Below are 19,548 nucleotides of genomic sequence, written 5' to 3'. Positions count from 1 at the left end.
TTATCACGTCGTCACGTAGACAAGAGACGACCATCATATTCGTACAGTGGGATAACTTCGAAAGCGGGATAATTTTGAAAATTTAGAAGCGTTATCTACCTACTGTAGCAACAGTGAGCAAGATGACTTGGTAAGCGTTGACTGCAACGCTACTGAGTGTAACGGCTACTTGCAACCACAATTAACGGACTGATCAACGCCACCCAGCACTGAATTATGTATTTTTTTCACATACAATTTAACGAACTTTTGCGTGGCGCTGTCGCCACCTAGCGGCCATATCTGTGCTGATCGTAACAGACGCGTTTTGTTAGAGAGTGAGTCTTCTGTACTTAGTACTATTATTTATTCTGTTGTAAGACCCTGCCCGTGGGGTATTGGTGAGGGCTATCGACGGAAACGCTGATGCAGTGGTGAAGATATTTATTTTCTTCGAGGACACAAAGAGTCGGTCTTACAAATAATGTCACCGTGTTTTCGTGACAGTGGTCAGGAGCAGAAGGAAGAACAGTTCAGTTGCAAAATTGGAGAAAATGGTGTCTAAGTTGGTAGTAGTGGATCGCGCGGCCAATCAGGGGTGGCTTCTGTAGGAAGCCAGGCCCTGATTGGTCCCGCGAATCGAAGTTTGCACAGATAAGAACAAATTGCGTAAAGAATGGGTACAATTAGGTGATGACTTGAAACGAGATATATAAATGAGATAAACTAACAAGTGCGGCGCTGGCACAGTGGCGCCACATCACCCCCCCAGGGAGGGGAAACTATTAAGGCTAATACTAATTACATTAATAGTTTAAGAGGTACATTACATCATAAAAATTATTACACAGAGCTAAACATAGTTACAGGTATATTGTAGGTTGATAGCATTAAAGTATACAATATTTGTTTATGAAATTAAAAAAATGGTTATTACAGTAATTTTACACAGAGTTATAACACTTAGTGGGTACAAAATAGGTACATCATAAGTTACATAAGTAGTATATACACTTTGTGAAATGTATTGACAAGGGAAGCTAAGTTAAGGATAAATTAAAAGTACACTTCACAAGTGAAATATTGCACAGTAATTACATGGGTAGGAACTTGTAGCCTAAGGATTTGTTTTTTTGATAAAAAGATGTGAGAGTAACACCTACAGTAATAGTTATACCTAAGGGAAATGAGATCACAGTTATAAGTTATATTAATAATTTAAGTTTATATTAGATATCGTAAGGTAATTTGAAACGGACCCTTCTACCCGAGCGTGTGGAGTACTCAGTGGGAGGTGGCTCAGTTACCGGAGGAGGATCGGCTGGTGGCGGTGTAGCAACAGCCGGAGGCACGACGGGCGGCGGAGAGGTCGATGCTAAGGGGTACTGGCTCGACGGAGCTGAGGAGGGGGCGGTCGGTACCTGCGGGGGCACAGTAGTGACGGCCGGGCTGGGTGTGCTCGTGGTGTCCTCCTCTGTCATTACGTAGGCGGGCTTAACCCTGTCGACACTAACTTCCGACTTCTTACCTTTGATAAGTAGCGTAACGGTTTTCTCCCTGAGTTGGAGTATGGGGTAAGGTCCGGTGTACGGATGCTGAAGCGGGCGCCGTACTGAGTCGTCCCTGAGGAAAGCGTGGGTTGCGGTAGGCAGGTCCTTGAACGTGAAATAACTGTCGCGGTTGTGGCGGGATGCCGGAGTGGGACGGAACTGCGCCATCTTCGTCCTGAGCTGTTGGACGAAGTCTGCTGGGTCCGTGTGGAGCTGTGTTGTGGTAGGAGGACACAGCAGTTCGCCAGGGAGGCGCAACGGCTCACCGTATAGCATCTCGGCTGCTGACGAGGCTAAGTCACTTTTGATGGCAGAACGCATCCCGAGGAGCACCATGGGGAGTGCTTTGGTCCAGGTGTCGTGGTGACACATTAGGGCAGCCTTGAGTTGACGGTGAGAGCGTTCGACCATACCGTTCGCCTGAGCATGGTAGCTGGTGGTCCGGTTCCTCGTGATGGAGTTCATTTCCATGAGGCGTTGGAAAAGGTTGGACTCGAACTGCCTACCTTGATCGGTGGTGACCGTGGTTGGGACACCAAACCGAGCTATCCACCCCTGGGTGAATGTTTCAGCAACCTCCTCGGCGGTTATTGTGCGCATCGGCCACACCTCGGACCAGCGGGTAGCCCGGTCGATGGCAGTTAAGCAGTACATGAAACCGTTCGATTGTGGCAAGGGTCCGATGATATCGATGTGGACGTGCCTCAACCTGTCAGTTGGTGGGAACTGCCCGAGAGGTGAGTGGGCGTGTCTACTCACCTTACTTCGTTGGCAGTCTTCACACTGGCGTGACCACCTGTGGCAGTCCTTTTTTACGCCAGGCCATACGTACCGGTCACTGACCAACTTGGCTGTAGCGCGTGGGCCGGGGTGACTGAGACCATGTAGTTTCTTGAAAATGGCACGGCGATATGCGAGAGTCACGAATGGGCGGGCCTTACCAGTCGACGTATCGCATGTCAGGATGACGTCGGTACCTGGGATGTTTATGCGCTCTACCCTGAGCGACGAGTTGACCTGTCGCAGGTTGGCGAGTTCCTCGTCCGCTTGCTGCGATGCGGCGAGGGCGGTGTAGTCGTCGACGAGCGAAATTGTCTCGACTCGCGACATTGCGTCTGCCACGATGTTATCCTGCCCGGCGATGTGGACGATGTCAGTGGTAAACTGGCTGATAAAAGACAATTGGTTCAGCTGAGCCGGTGGCAGTTTCTCGCGCCGTTGTGAAAAAGCGTATACCAGTGGTTTGTGGTCCGTGAAAAAAGTGGCGTGCTGCGCCTCTAAGATGTGACGGAAATGTTGCACACTTTCGTACACGGCGAGCAACTCGCGGTAGTACGCGGGCCACTCACTTTGTGCAGGCGTCAGTTTCTTACTGAAAAACGCGATGGGCTGCCAGCTGTCATCCACACGTTGTTGTAAACAAGAACCTACCTGGTTGCATGACGCGTCAGTAAAGAGTCCTAGGGGGGCAGAACCGATCGGGTGGGCTAAAAGTGTAGCCTGGGTAAGGCTTTCCTTACATTCATAGAAGTGCCTCTCCAGCAACGGCGTCCATGGGAAAGGTTTAGTACCTTTACCTTTGGTGGCAGCAAGCGCGTCGATGAGAGGAGCTTGCTGTTCCGCAGCTTTGGGTAGGAAACGGCGGTAATAATTGATCATACCGAGAAATCTGCGTAGCCCTTGTATGGTCTTCGGTAACGTATAGTCGTGGAGCGCCTGGATACGTTCTGGAGGTGGTTTAGTACCCTCCGGGCTGATGAGGTAACCTAGGAAAACTAGTTGGTTTATACCTAGATGACATTTTGCAGCATTTACTACGCATCCGTAGTCCTGTAGTCTTTTGAAAAGAATGCGCAGGTGCTCGGCATGTTGTGTGGCATCCTTAGAGAACACCAGGATGTCGTCGATGTACGCGTAAGTGAAGTCGAGGCCCTGGGTGACTTCGTCGATGAAACGCTGGAAAGTTTGTCCCGCGTTTCTGAGACCGAAGGTCATGTATGGGAACTCGTACATACCGAAGGGCGTGGTGATCGACGTTTTTTCGATATCAGTGTGGAAAACTGGGATCTGCTGGTACGCTTTTACTAGGTCTATGGAACTGAAAATAGTGCTACCTGCTATTTCCTGGTTGAAGTCACCAATATGTCGGACTGGATATTGGTCCGGGATGGTTCGGGCATTGAGAGCCCGGTAGTCTCCGCACGGTCGCCATGATGAATCTTTCTTACGGGCTAGGTGGAGCGGTGATGACCAGGGGCTCTTCGATGGGCGCGCCGTCCCACATTGTACCATCTCAGCAAACTCTTTCTTGGCTGCGGCCAGTTTTTGAGGACCCAAGCGACGTGGGCGGCAGTACACCGGAGGGCCGGGAGTTGTGTTGATGTGGTGCACAGTGTTGTGTTTCTGTTGTCGCACCACACCAGCCGGCTTCAGGATCTCCGGATACTCTGAAAGAATTTGGACGAAATGTGAGTTACTATCGCACTGGATGGCTTTAATGCTTGGTTGAGATGTGGAGGCTACAGTGGCGGGGGCGGTGGCGCCAGTGGTCCCGTCTAGTAACTGCTTCCCACGACAGTCTGGTAATAGGTGGTAGTAGCTAAGAAAGTCTGCACCTATTATGGGTGTGTCCACATCGGCTACAACGAAATTCCATTTTAGTAATTTGTTGAAACCTATTCCAAGTGAGATAGGGAGTATACCATAAGTTTGTATGCAGGTCCCATTTGCTGCATTGAGATGGTAATCTGTGGCTTGCCTGCAGGATTTTAAAAGCCTTCTAGGGAAACAACATAAATCAGACCCTGTGTCTATTAAGAATCTGATTTTGGAAGACTGGTCGGTTACAAATAAGCGGCTGCTCGCGGGGCAGTCAGTTGCCGCTACTGCTGGCTGCCTTGAAAGTTTGACTGGGCCTGGTTTGAGCCGGCCGAGGGTGACCAGGTACATGGAGTGGTACAGCGTTGAGCTTGGGCTTGGTATCGCCTGTGATACCAGCAGATAGTTGATGGAGGCCCCCGGGATTGAGAGCGCTCTCTGGTTTGTGACCGGGTTCTTGAGCGGCCTCTACCCGGATTGACTGCGGCTACTACCAGCTGCTCGCAGAGACGGTCAACCTTGGCAACTAGGTTTTGAATCCAAGGAAAATCCTCCGGGGATGAGCCGGGTTTTGTCTGGCCTGTACCTTGTACCGCATGGACCATGGGGTTGGCAGGTGAAACTTCCAGTATGCTGTCGGCGAGGTCAGCCAACTTTTCCAGGGCCAACTCGGAGTGACTAGTGAGTATGGCCTGGACGTGGTTGGGCAGGCGGGTTAGCCACAACTGTTTAAGCATGCTAGTATCGGGGGACTCACCAGCTAAAGACTTCAGGTGGCGCAGGAACTGTGAGGGACGCCGCTCGCCGAGTTCTTCGTTGCGGATCAGGAGTCTCACCCTCTCGCCGTCCGAGCGCGACAGCCTCCGGGTCAGTTCCGCCTTCAGCGCTTGGTACGCGCCTTCCTTAGGGGGATTGATAATGATGTCTTCCACCTCCGCCGCCAGTCGCGTGTCTAGCTGTGCGATAACGTGGTTATATTTTGTAGATTCGTTAGTAACTCCGGCTAGGGCGAACTGTGCCTCAGCCTGAGCAAACCACACGTTCGGTTTGTCGGTCCAGAAAGGGGGTAAGCGGACCGCTAATTTATTCACGAAACTTAAACTATTAGTATCGGCGGGGGTTTGTTTGGCTACAAGTTCCTTTAGGGCATTATTCTGCTCTACAAGAGAGGTTACTTTAGCTTCTAGCTCTTCTAAAGACATTTTACAATTTAACAACACGATAACTTATATAAAAAAAGGATAAATATTACTTTTGAGACTCGCAGGGGCGTGGCGCGCACGAAGAAACCACGTGCGGGCACGAACACGTGGGGCCGCGCTGCTGGGCCGGCTCCGGTGCGGGCGCGCAGGACGGTGTTGCGCGCGTGAGCACGTGCGCGCGCAGTGGGCGTGGCGCGGACGGGGCGCGCGCGGAGCGCCGGGGACGGAGCGCGCGGGCGCGCCGGATGTGTTCACGCGGTCGCTGCGGAGTCGGCGCGCTGTCGCGCCGTGGAGGTGGCACGTGTGCGCGTCGTCGTAGGCACGTGGCGCGGGTCGACACGTGCTCCGTAGGTAGCTGTTGCCTCGTGGTCCGGGGGCGCCGACACGTGCTCGGATCGCTGGCGCTAGTAGTTCCGGGGGCGCCGACGCGTGCTTGGCGTCGTTACGTGAGCGCGCCGCTGATGACGTCGCGCGGGATGTAGCTGCACGTGGCCGAGCAGTTGCTGCGCGTGGTCGTCGGGCAGCGCGGAGTCTTCTTGCGCCACGAGGTCGCCGAGCGGTGCGTTTTATGAGGCGGGGCGCAGGGCTTCGTTGTTACTACCGCGTGGTTCGGCCGCGGGCGAGTCCCTTTTTCAAAATGGGCGAGTCGATCTTCGTTCGTCGCCGGCGCCACACAGGCGGATTTTCCTAAATTTCTGGCCAAAACTAATGGATTGAATTAAAAGTTAGAAACGCTTTAGGAATCAAATAAAAACATATTTAAATTAAACTACAGCTTTATTTAAGGTCGATTCACTGTTTCTATATTTATTTTATTAGTTTTTTTTTTACATGTCCAATAAATACTTTAGTTCTTTTGGATAATCATTTATTTTTGAATCCTTCTTGTAATGTTTTCGTGAAATATTTGTTATGTAAGGATCAGATGATACAAGAAGGTTATTCAGCTTGGCCAGATGTACCATCACATCCCCATTTCGTAATCAAAGACATGGTATCAAGTTGGTCTTTAGAAAGCGAAGAAATTACTTCATGCAGTGAATGAACAAGTCTCATTGTTGTATGATCTAACAAGTCTTGGATAGCTATTTTTACAGATGATTCACTGACCAATATATTTTTAGGATAACATCTCTTTTTGGCGGAAGTAACATTTTCGTAAGGAGGATAGGAGGATAGATGTTGCAGTAATGATCACTTGCACTTTTCCTAATTTAATTGTATTGGAACTTGGTAAGTTTTGCTCCAACAACAAGTGCTAAAGCTTCATCTGGTGTGAAAGGAATGTGAGATTGTCCAGAAGTGGCTTCTTGTTTTGTAATTATAGTTTCACATTCTTTAGCAGATTTCAGATCACCATCTCTTTTGAAGTTCATTTTAGCAGCAAATAAAAGTTCACTACTAGTTTTTTCCTTACGTAAGTCTTCGGTTTTTCTGCGTTTGGACCGATCACTACTCTCACAGAAATCTTTCGAAGGTCTTCCGCTTATTTGCTTTGAAACTTGTTTCTTAACCACAAAACAAATACCATTACTAAGCCAATTACATACTTTTCTATTGAAATAGGCATTGTTTCTTCTAACAGATGCCCACTTTTGCTTGTAGTCGAATACGAACTTAGATAATAATTGTTTTGAGTCATTTGTTAGACCATCCTCAACACCTAAGAAACTTGCTACTTGGTTAAAAAAATTGTTAAGTTTTTCATTATTATCTTTCGAATTGCACGTTCTATAATATACAAGCAATTGTTGACGACTTATAATGATATTCTCAGAAGATGAACCTAAAAACAATGAAAAAATAAAAAAAAACGGTTTTCGTGATTTTTACTTCTAACTGATAATTGTCTAATAAAAAACAGATTAGCACGTATTAGCAACCTAAACTATCAAAATAGTTTAGCTAATATGTTTGTCTTTACTATAATATTCATTCAGTAGTCAGATTCTATTGAATATTGAACTTTATACACTAATATAAGTAACCAACAGGTAAAAATTCGATTGTAAATTAACTTTTTTTTTCCTGTGTATAAACAAACTGAAAAGTATGAACATTCATGTTAAATATATAGTTACATACCTCCAGCTTCACAATCCATTATATAAATTACACCAAACAACTTCAAAACAATAGAATATGTTATATAAATACACTTAGTTTTAACAAGTAATTAACCTTTGGTCAGAAGTCGATACTTCGTTAATGTGGGTAGTTATGAAAACGTTAGTTTAAATTGTTATGAGGGTTGTCATTAAATCTTAGGAACGATACAGATACAAAAAATAAAGTCACGTGACTATTATCGTTGATTTGGTACATTGGACTTTTGGCCAGAAATTTAGGAAAATCCGCCTGTGTGCGGCGAGTCTATTCTTCTCGGGGTCACCAGTTGTAAGACCCTGCCCGTGGGGTATTGGTGAGGGCTATCGACGGAAACGCTGATGCAGTGGTGAAGATATTTATTTTCTTCGAGGACACAAAGAGTCGGTCTTACAAATAATGTCACCGTGTTTTCGTGACAGTGGTCAGGAGCAGAAGGAAGAACAGTTCAGTTGCAAAATTGGAGAAAATGGTGTCTAAGTTGGTAGTAGTGGATCGCGCGGCCAATCAGGGGTGGCTTCTGTAGGAAGCCAGGCCCTGATTGGTCCCGCGAATCGAAGTTTGCACAGATAAGAACAAATTGCGTAAAGAATGGGTACAATTAGGTGATGACTTGAAACGAGATATATAAATGAGATAAACTAACAAGTGCGGCGCTGGCACAGTGGCGCCACACTGTGTTAACGGTGACAGACGGTTTGGTGCAACTGACCCTTAAGTGTTGTCAAGGTATGAATTACTTCTAATTTAATACATACATAGAGAATAGTGTAGAAGTTACAACATGTCTTTGGTAGATATTAGCGATTTCCTAAATGATCCCGCTTTCGGAAGTTACCCCAATGCACCTTATATTGTGGTACTTCCACATTTTGCGATGTCAGTATAGAGTTAGCCGTTACGTTAATCCGTCTAAGGTTTCTATTAGAAATGAAACTGCGACGCGTCTACAGCGATACCCATAGGTTAGCCGTATCCCTAATCCCTGCTAATATTATATAGTAGGTACCTAAAGTATACACATCCAAAGTAAAGTGTACCAAAGTAACTCTGTCTGTCTTTTACCTCTTCACGCTTAAACCCCTAAAACCATTTAGATGAAATTTGGTATCGAGACAGTTTGAGGCCCGAGGGGCGAGGACGGACATAGGATATTTATCAATCATCATCATTATCTGACGCAGACGAATTCGCGGGCAGAAGCTATTTCTTCCATAACTTTAAACACAAAGCCGAAAGCAAAGCACGTTCATCCGTCTATCTTCAACTATGAATAATTAAAATAAAACAGCTTTACAACACATTATATAAGGTGCATAATGAGTTTCCGACCCGTCCTGTTAAGACTCGAGCCCAACATCTACTGTAAAATCTGCAAACGCAATTAACTAAACTTCACTTAACACACCGCTTCCTAGTTAAAACCCTCGTATCAAAAACGTTTCCTATCACTTTTAACACATTGTAATATAGGGTATATTCCTTTGGCAGCGTTTCTTTTAAAGTTTGTGCAAGCAGCCTTTGTTGTCTACCGACTAGACAGAGGGGAGGGGTGCATTTTGTTTTATTTGCAAATGGCGACGGTGCCCGTTGGTGTGTGTGCGTGTTAATGTGTGCGCGATCGATGCGTGCGGTGCACTTATTGTTTGGTTTTTAGATCAAGTCCTAAGTGTTTGCTGATGGAATTAGAGGGGGAGAGTTACCTAGTTAGGGCCATTGTGTAGCGAAGTGAAGTTTTAATGATTACCTAGTTTCTCTGAGGGGTTTAAGCGTTAGATAGGCTGGCGCATTGTCCGTGGAATATCTTGCTAACGCAATGGTGTACACGTACTACTATTTGTCATATGAAGGTCCATATTAATTATTGCCGAACCAACCCTACGGATACATAAGAACTGAGCAAAAAAATCTGCAGATATCAGTTAGGCACACAATTTTCATTTCCGAAAATTCATTAGAAAATAATCCGCGAATTCTAAGTAGGGGAGCGGGGGGGAATTAGAGCCTACTAAGGAAAATTGTTAATAAAAACGACATATGTTTAAATTATAATATATTTCAAGTATGAATATAAACCTTATTTATTTGAGTATCAGATAATCACGTTTTGAACCTACTAAAGATATGCTCTTTGGAAAAACAAATCAAAATATAAAAAAAGTCATTCGCTCTCATTACCCCACACTTCGGAAAATGAGAGCCTAATAAATTTTCATAAGGGTAATGAGAGCCATAATTTAGAATCTTGCTGGATATGATTTTTACCATAACTAAATCAGCAAAACCTTACTCTGCTAATAAAGATAAATCTTTAGATCCTTTAGATCCTTCAGATCTTTAGATAGATCTTTAGATAAATCCTAGGCTCCCATTACCCGCTTACCTCAATTTTGATAAATAATTACATAAATATTTTAATCAGCTTTCTATCAGAATCGATTGAATGGCACTTGATAGATGATTAATTTGTGTATGCAATTAATACAAACTTGTTCAACAATATCATATTTCCATGCTTATCTCGTGGCTGACAATTTGAACTTTTTTATAAGCACGGAACGTAAAACAAACAACCGTCTCCTGCGACTCAATGCTGCACACCAACGAGTCGGCCGCGTTACACGAACATTCCCGAAGGTCGAAGAACACGCCCGAGTGGTCACTCGTGCGCCAATAGGGGTAGTTTTCGGTAAAATACCATCGCTCTCATTATCGCGTTTATTCAATCTGTACATGGATGAGCTGATTGAGGGACTCAGCAGCATCAATATCGGATGTTCGGTAGGTGGGACCACTGTGAACAACATCAGCTACGCAGATGATATGGTGCTGCTGTGTCCATCAATCAGTGCGCTAGTGAAACTTCTCAAGTTGTGTGAAGATTATGCGGTCGCTCATGGTCTGAGGTACAACACAAGTAAGAGCGAGCTGTTAGTTTTTAAAGCAGGTAACAAGGCTTTTGACGAACTACCACCTGTCAGCTTGTGTGGTGCCGCTCTTAAAAGGGTGACACGTTTCAAGTATCTTGGACACTGGGTGACTGACAACTTACTGGATGATGTCGATATAGAGAGGGAGCGCAGGGCATTGGCGGTGCGTTGTAATATGTTGTCCCGCAGGTTTGCGCGGTGTAATGGGAATGTCAAAATAACGCTATTTAAAGCATTTTGCCAGACCTTTTACACGTGCAGCCTGTGGACAAATTATACTAAAAGAGCCTTTAATGCCCTGCGCGTCCAGTACAACAATGGGTTCAGGATGCTGTTGGGACTGCCTCGTTTTTGCAGCGCGTCAGGTATGTTCGCGGAGGCGCGCACTGACTGTTTCGGTGCGATCATACGCAATAGAACGGCCTCCCTGATGCGTCGCGTGCGTGACAGTTCCAACAGCCTCGTGCGCCTAGTGCTAGAATCGCCTGCTTGCGCCTTCTGGAAACACTGGGACGATGTACATATGGGGTCCAGAGGCGTAGTTTATAATTTATTATAGGTAATTTAGTATAAGTCTCACTAACATAAGATTAAGGGAATGTACACTAACACTATGGACATGGTCCGAAATAAAATATATTGAATTGAATTGAATTGAATTGAATTACCCGATGGCTCTCATTACCCCCCGTTCCCCTACATGCAAAAAACAAAAAATATAGATGCAGATCAGAATGTTAATCTATATTATCATAGAGTACAGTCACCATTGCATAAAAACGTCTATAAATAAATAAATAACAGGTTATGCAGGTAGGGTCACTTTTCTCTGCAGCTGACTGTATATAACCTGCGACACAATTCATTGGCCAGACTATATATAGGTAAGCACAAAGATACCGGAGAACTTTAAAAAAAACCAGCACCTGAACGCTTTAAGTGGCAGTGGACAGGTCATAACGTAGCGTAAAATGCAGCAGGGGCAGCACTCCCACAAGGAAGCCCTATTTCCTGGGAGTGCAGCCAAGGCTAACTTTATTAGATCCTCAACAATTAACTGTCTGATAAAACATACGGGAGTCTGTTAAAGGATATACTATATTTAATAAACGATTTTGTTTATATGTAGTGTAGACCTGCGGGCGCAGCATGGTTCTATTTTATAGCCTGTCACTTTGCCCATCACTTTCGCACTTACATACTTGTTAGAACGTGACAGGCATGGTGACAAGCGATAAAAATGCGACCGTGCTACCGCCGCTGGTGATCTCGAGGCTCTCAGCTAGACCCAAGGGATTTTTATAAAGCTTTTTAATTAGGGACCTCCCTAATTATCCTCGCGAAGTTTACGGGCGGCTGGATCAGCAAGGTCTGTAATCATGGTCGCATTTTTATCACCTGTCACGTCATGCGCACTTTCGCACTTTCATACTTGTTAGAACGTGACAAGCATGGTGACATATGATAAAAAGGCAAAGACCATGCCCATATCTGGCTATAATATTAACATTATAGCCAGATATGGGCATGTAGAATAAAACAGCAATAATCTTGATACCTTGAGATTAATAGTGATGAATCCTTGGTGCGAACGAAATGTGTCTCGTGCTTAAGTCGATGGTTAGTTTTCTTTATAGTCTGCACGGTCATTAAACGCAGACTCGCCATTACGAGACGTTTTAAACTAAACTTTTAAAACTTGGCATGGAAATGTGGTTTTATAGACCCTATTTATCTGGGGGCCATTTTATGTACAGTTGTACAATAAACTTTTTTTCTTATTTGAAGATTTTTATATTTTTATAATCAAGAACTCTTATCGATCTAAAGTAGGGTTTGCAATCCGGATCCAGAATGCATGAAATGATCCGGATCTGGATCCGGATCCGCGGATCTTCCCATACATTTCGGATCCGTCGTGCAAACCCTAATCTAAAGTAATAGGAGGAAAATGGGACCCAAGGATTTTATTTCTATGCCGTTACCATTTTTTATAGACTTTGTATGACGGTTTTATAGACTTTGCGGTAACGGTAACGGTGTCTGAATCGAAAACGTGTGGAAATTTTGGGACTAATAAGTAATATCTAAGCTTTTTATGTGCAAATAAATGATTATGATTAAGGTCCACTTATTAAATTGTTCGCATGGGTATCTTATAACTGGATTGTAAGTATGTAAGTCGATATTTTTTTATGTTAATGAGTCTCCTTGTGAGCACATATATAAAAAAAAAGAAAATATAGCCCTGTAATGAGCGTTCAAATTAAAACTCTATTAAACACCTTCAGTGACCTAAATCCGTACCCATTTTACACTTCTCCGAACATAATCAACTTTTTCTTTATGAATTGTAAAACCTTCCATTATGAGCCACTGTTAGCGGTGTATCTTTCCTTGAAGTTTGTAATTAAAAATCTAGAAAGTCAATTAAAGTTGGCCAAGAGTTGGGTCGCTAGTGAGGGGACAAGTGACCGTTTTGTCTGGAGTGAGTCGAGTAGGTATTTCAATTGCTATAGATAAGAACATGTTTATAGCGTCCTGACGACTGGGTACCAAAATTTGCTAGCAAAAGTTTTAGATTCAACTCTGTCGATACACCCTTGGGCATATTTGTGATGGACCTTATGGATGATGGGGCCTCAAAAGCGCGGTAAATCATGACTATGACAAGATGTTATTACTCAAAATGTATTAGTAAATGATTGACATATATATCTCAGGACTAGCCTTACGGGCAATAAGAATGGAGCATAAATGGGGCCAGTACAGCGGTGTGAAAACGCTGCAACGCGATTGGTTGATGAGTTCGCACCATGCGCGCGCGGCTGCGCGATTGGTCGCAACTAGTTGCGTTAGACTACACGATTGGCTCGGATTCGTGAGTGACACCGCTGAACGAGTACCATTTTTAGTGCACGTAAGGCCCGTCCTGAGATATAAGTCAATGTAGTAAATACACCTCGCAAATTATGCTATTGGGTTTAAATGCCTCGGTCGTGACACTCGTGACACATAGAGCAGAATAAATCTTTAGGTACAGAAAAAAATGCAATAGATGACTAACGAGAAGTTAACGAGAGTTACCTAAATCGACACTTGCCCCTCACTACAGCTTTAGAATTGAAATCGTGGAAAATTATCCGATATTCCTTGAACGGTGTCTGCTAAGTGCGACCCGATTACTTTGTCCCCAGTTCACGGTAGGGTTAACAAAATATACCTACTGGAAATACCATTTCAATAACGGAACGGCGTAACTTCAAAGCAAAACCGAGTCTGTTAGAACTTTTTGCAAAATGCTAATATTGAAAATTAACTATCAGATACCTATTATTTAATACAATTATTGACACAAGTAATTGCCCCTTTTGCTGTAATTGCTGTTGATTATACTGAAAGGCAAATTAAATAAATATTTGGCGTCATATAGTTAATGGTGAAAGTGATTTGGTGAAAGGAGCTGGCTGGTGGAGGGATACTTTCGGCTTAATTCGAACTTTAAGATATGTACGTCAAATACTAGTTATAGAAACGATATGGATCGGATATGTCAGTGTCAAACAAGTGTCAAAAGTAACGTATTTGTTTGAAGAAGATCCATATCATTTCTATACCTAACTAGTATTTTACGTAAGTATCTTAAAGTTCGAATTGGGCCAAAAATGTCGCGTTCTGGAACGTTTACGTTACAACTTGTCCTGTCTATCTGTCTGTCCGCCCGCGGCTTAGCACCGTTACGTTAGTACCAGAAAACTACAATTTGGCACGGGTTGGTAATTAAAAATTATCTACGGCCTACGCGTATAGTATAGTGGAGAGGATTTTCCGCATCAACCCTATGGTATGGTGTAGGCCTGTAGGGTGGGTGAATACCAGGAATTATTGAAAGCCATCTTTTGGTTACAGAACCAAAATATTCTCGGAATCGCTAGGAACGTATCACGTAAGTATCCAATATCGGAAATACTCGGAAACATTCTTTCTGAAAATAAATAGATTGGTTATTTAGGAGGATATTCGCCCGGACGGACGGACATTATACTTAATACGGTTTCCTAAACTACGGAAGCCTCTTAACCCGTTCAACATTTTAGTCATACCGAGAAAACTATGTCCTACATACATCGCAAATCGTATAATCCCAAATCTGATTAAACAATCTTTTACTAAGCACTAGCACTACCATAAAGTTTTGCATGTTTTCGGCAGTAAAATATGTCCCACAACAACATAATACAACATAGTAAGCGGTAATCACAGACAGATACCGTTTAGTGCCACTTGGAAGTTATGTTATAGTTGTAACATTTTACAAGACCTTGTTGTGTGCCAAAATTGCACTGTAATTTTTAAGCTGAAAGTGCTATTTTGGCAGGTTATATAGGGGTAACTGATACGACTGTAAAGTTTCGCTATTCGGGTCCATTTCTAGTTAACAATGTTGGGACAGATTATATACGTACTAGCAAAACGAACCAAGTACCTATACGGCTACCATCAGTTTGTCACTGACATAAACGTCGTCGAGAACGTAATTTACTTTCTATAGGTACATCTCGCTCGTACTCGCATATAGTGCAAACGAGATGTATAGAAAGTAAATTACGTTCTCTATAGCGTAAATGTCAGTTTTGACACTGTCAGTGACTCTTGTCATGGTACGGGCTCTGACCATGTCACAAATTAACGTTAAAATGAATTTGAAAAAAGTCGCCCGAAAACCGAAATTTGCAAATTGCGGGGATCTTCCTCTTTTACTCCAATGATGGCGTAATTAGAGTGACGGAGAAAAATGCCCGCAAATGCGAACTTCGAGTTTCGCGGTTTTTAGCCCTGTTTGTTCATGATATGATGACGTTTACATTTAACACAGTAAGTAGTACTTAACCGCTGAGCAGCGGTCCACAGTGGAAATTGTCTTAAAGATAATTGTCAATAGGTTCAAAAGATATACCCCAAAAATATTTTTAGCGGCTTATACCTACCTTAATTTTGTATTAAGCAGAAACGTCTTCGAACGATGCTATTAAGTTTCGAAATAAATTAAAAGTGGAAAAATTCACTGTCTTGGGTGGGACTTGAACCCACGACCACTGGATCACTAGTACATTTCTCTGCCATCTGAGCTACCAAGACCGTACCCAATTCAGCGAATATTTCCGCCATATATAGTCGTGGGTTTAAGTCCCACCCAAGACAGTGAATTTTTCCACTTTTAATTTATTTCGAAGCTTAATACTGCCGTGCAGTACAAACCACAGTAAGTGTTACCTACCAACCGTAGCACTTACTGTGGTTTAAGTACTGCACGGCAGAATAGCATCGTTCGCAGACGTTTCTGCTTAATACAAAATTAATTTAGTATGGGATAGCGCATCGTTACTAGTGAATTTCCAATATGATTTGGAACTCTGGTACCCGTTTAAGAAGTGTAAGACTCTTACGGTAGATGTCGCTATGAGCCTCCCTAGGGCTCATACATGGTGGAAATATTCGCTGAATTGGGTACGGTCTTGGTAGCTCAGATGGCAGAGCACTGTACTAGTGATCCAGTGGTCATGGGTTCAAGTCCCACCCAAGACAGTGAATTTTTCCACTTTTAATTTATTTCGAAGCTTTATACCTACCTATAGGTTCCTACATACTGTATGACTTGTCAAAAGTGCTTATTAATTTATTATTAAGCCTAATACTTGAATAAATTATTTTTGAAGTTGAAGTTGAAGTACCTACATACTCCTCAACACCTCCTCACTCATCCATAAAAGCAACGTTTACGAACTTGACCAATGCAAAATTATTTACTTTAAATTATTATAAGAGATTATTAAAATTCTTTATTTAATTTAATTTCTTTATTTATTACCTAACTCCGGTGTAGATAGGGGTACGTACCTACAAAATTAAAACAGTCGTCCCGTCCCTGTGGGCTACAATAAATTACTAGGTATAAATTTAATGTAGAATTAATTGCGGTAAGAACACTCAAGTTTAAGCACTTAATACTTACCGAACTTATTAAGGACAAGTACATTTAGATAGTTAGCTACCGTAATCTTTTTGGGTGCGCCCGCACCCGCAAGGTTTTTAGTAATTAACTGGATGATGATAGAAATAGTTCATGCCAAGTGTTTTGGCATATCTAGAGCTGTAAAGCCGGTGTAACCTTATACCTGTATTTATTTAAAGAATAAAGAATTAATGAGATAAACGTGTTAGACATATCCCACACTTGTAGCGAGGCTAGGTACAGGGTACAGGTACAATACAATTAAATTTGGCGGTGGATAGGTTTTAGGCTAGTATTGGTTAAGAAGGGGCTAATGACGTAAGAATGTTCTTTTTATATTGAATTTTTTAAATGTTTTACTCAAAGAAAAACTGGATGAAAAAATAAGTCTGATACAACTCTAAGGGGTGAATATGTTGGTCATACTGAACAACTTTTACCATGGGGTCCCCGAAACCCCGAAATCGCAAAAAAAAACTTCAGTCTCATGTCTCATCATACCTACATTTTGCCAAATCAATAGTAAATAATGTCAATGTTTTCTATGGAACAGCACTAGCAGTTTTTTTTTCGGTTGGCTCCATAGTAAAAGTTGTTTAATGTGACCTACATGAACCCTCAGAGTATGGTCAGACATAAACTTAATAAAATCTTTCTGTACCTATAGATATCTACAGAAACAGTAGTTTATTTGTTCCAGCTTTTCAAATCTAATAAACTCAACAACAGGTAATAGCTGTACCGGCAACAGTAATAAATTTGCTATTACATTTCATTTCAAGAAAACCAATACTGACTCCCGGAACGCCTAGTTTTATCACCGCGAGACTCCTTTACGTTGCTGGATTCAATAATTTACACCACGAGAACATGACCGTGTAACCTGCATACACAATAAACCTAAATACCACTGAATAAGGCATACAATCCCGAAAATTAGCAGCAAATCCCTAAGGTCACGAGCTTCATGATATGACCACGTTAACTTTTGCAGTTATATTAGTCCTTATGACAATGTATAAAGGTCCAGTTTTCTCGAAATAGCGGTGTGTTGTTGGAGGGCTACATGGCTACATCGTTAGTGTCGCGAGTCCCTCAGGACTTAGGATGTTGGTGAGAATGGAATAGAGAGAACTTATTATTATAGCAGGTTTTATATGCGGAAATGGATATTACGTAGTTAGGTACCTGCATAATAAACTAATGGCATTCTCGAGACTTGCAATGGAGGTTAGATGCTCGAATATTTACTTACCATGCTCTCTTAGCTTGCCGTGCATCCGGTGCATCAAGCTAAGTGTACCCATACTCGGAGTCGGAGCTACTTTAATGTCCCAAGTCGTTATTTTTCCGTTGTTTGTTATTTTAGCGAGTACAGTCAATAGCGCCAGAGATAACTGACACCCCCAGTATATAAGTTTTTTGATCACAACGTCTGCAGCTGACTGTACAATTGAAGGGATGTTTACAAAAACAACATAACTGCTTAGAGCGGTTGACACTTTTTTAAGAACATTGTTAATCGTTTCAGGTGTCAACCAGTGTAGTCAGTTATGTTGTTTTTGTAAGCATCCCTTCAATTGTACATACTTGGTATCATGCTCCCTGACAGAACCCTGGAATTAAAAAACATAGGGTATTTTGCAAGGTAATAAAATAGCATTGCGCTAGTTTCCATCCATGCTCTAGTTTTCGTCCACTTTGCGCATTAGCATTACCTAGCTATTTCATTTTTAATTTGCTACTTGCGAAATATCATTTTTATGTTGATAGATATATTGTTTAGACCAAAGAGTATTAAATCACTACGTGTTTAGACATTAAGGATAGCAATAAGTCCAAATTTATACAGCAATGTGTTTATATTCTAATTACGTCAAGTGTACGAAAACTAGAGCTGGACGAAAAGTAGCGCATGACCCCTACCTTTAGGATTTAGGATTCTGAATTAAGTAATACTTAGGGCGATTGTGCACTATAATGAATTTTACTGTCCGGCAGTCCGGGTTTTTACGGTCCGATATGGCATGAAAAAAACGGATGTTTGGCTTGTGCACTTGTCCGTCTTTTTACTCGCAGGTGCGGCGCAGTGGCATGAAAAAAACGGATGATTGGCTCCGGTCCGGAATGGGGAAAAGTAAAATGTCGGACGGTAAAATTACGTCTAGTGCACAAGCTACTATATACATTTAATGGCGTGCCATATCGGACCGTAAAAACTCGGACTGCCGGACAGTAAAATTCATTGTAGTGCACAATCGCCCTTAATATGATGTGTGAATGTGTGAAACGCTTTACCTCTAGTATCTCTAGATGATGCATCTAGCCTTTGGGTATCTCTTATATATTTGGTCAACCAGATCTTGACAGTAGAAAAAGGCGGCAAATTTGAAAAATGTAGGCGCGAAGGAATATCGTCCCATAGAAAATTTGAATTTCACGCCTTTTTTTACTGACAAGATTTGGTTAACCAGCTATAGTGTGTCAAAGGTCTGTTTGATTTCAAACATAGACAGAGAGAATCATACTATCTTTGTCTTACACTAGTACTAGCACCCAAAAGAAAAGGATGAGTAAAGTTTTTTTTGTTCCTATTTACTGACAAGATTTGGTTGACCCAGTATATATGTCTAGTATCTCATTGTAGATGTTCAAGAACAAAAAAATATTATTAAAGATCAAACATTTAATTATCCAAATTAAGATAAAACAGCACACTTTAAAGCCTAGTATCATTCACAACTCTACATCGACCCCCACTGATAGAAGCTTCCACTCGCATATTCCCTGTATAGAGCCTCTTACCCAGTTCATCGGGGCATTTTACTGGAGCCATCTTTGGTTTTCGTGGTATAGAATAAGGTGGTGACCGAATTTTTAAATCAATCTTCGACGATATTGGTGTGGTTTTAAATATTACCCTACACGAGTTTATTATGTTGCCGCCCCACGATAAGTGATTCATTTTAAATAGTAGCTACGCTGAATTAAATGTTAAAAGTGGAGCTTCAAACACGTCCTTCAAGTCCCTAAAGAGACATTTGATGCTTTGAAGATTTTTTGAAGTTTTAGCTTTTAGCCAGTTTTAGCAAAGAGATATAGTGATAACACATTATCGCACCGCACCGCGACCTTGGTGCGATAGTGTGTTACCACTTTTAGGCCGGCCT

The sequence above is a fragment of the Cydia amplana genome, chromosome 15 (assembly GCF_948474715.1).
Source record: "Cydia amplana chromosome 15, ilCydAmpl1.1, whole genome shotgun sequence".
In the NCBI taxonomy this organism is placed as follows: Eukaryota; Metazoa; Arthropoda; class Insecta; order Lepidoptera; family Tortricidae; genus Cydia; species Cydia amplana.
Note: the sequence above shows the minus strand (reverse complement) of the source record.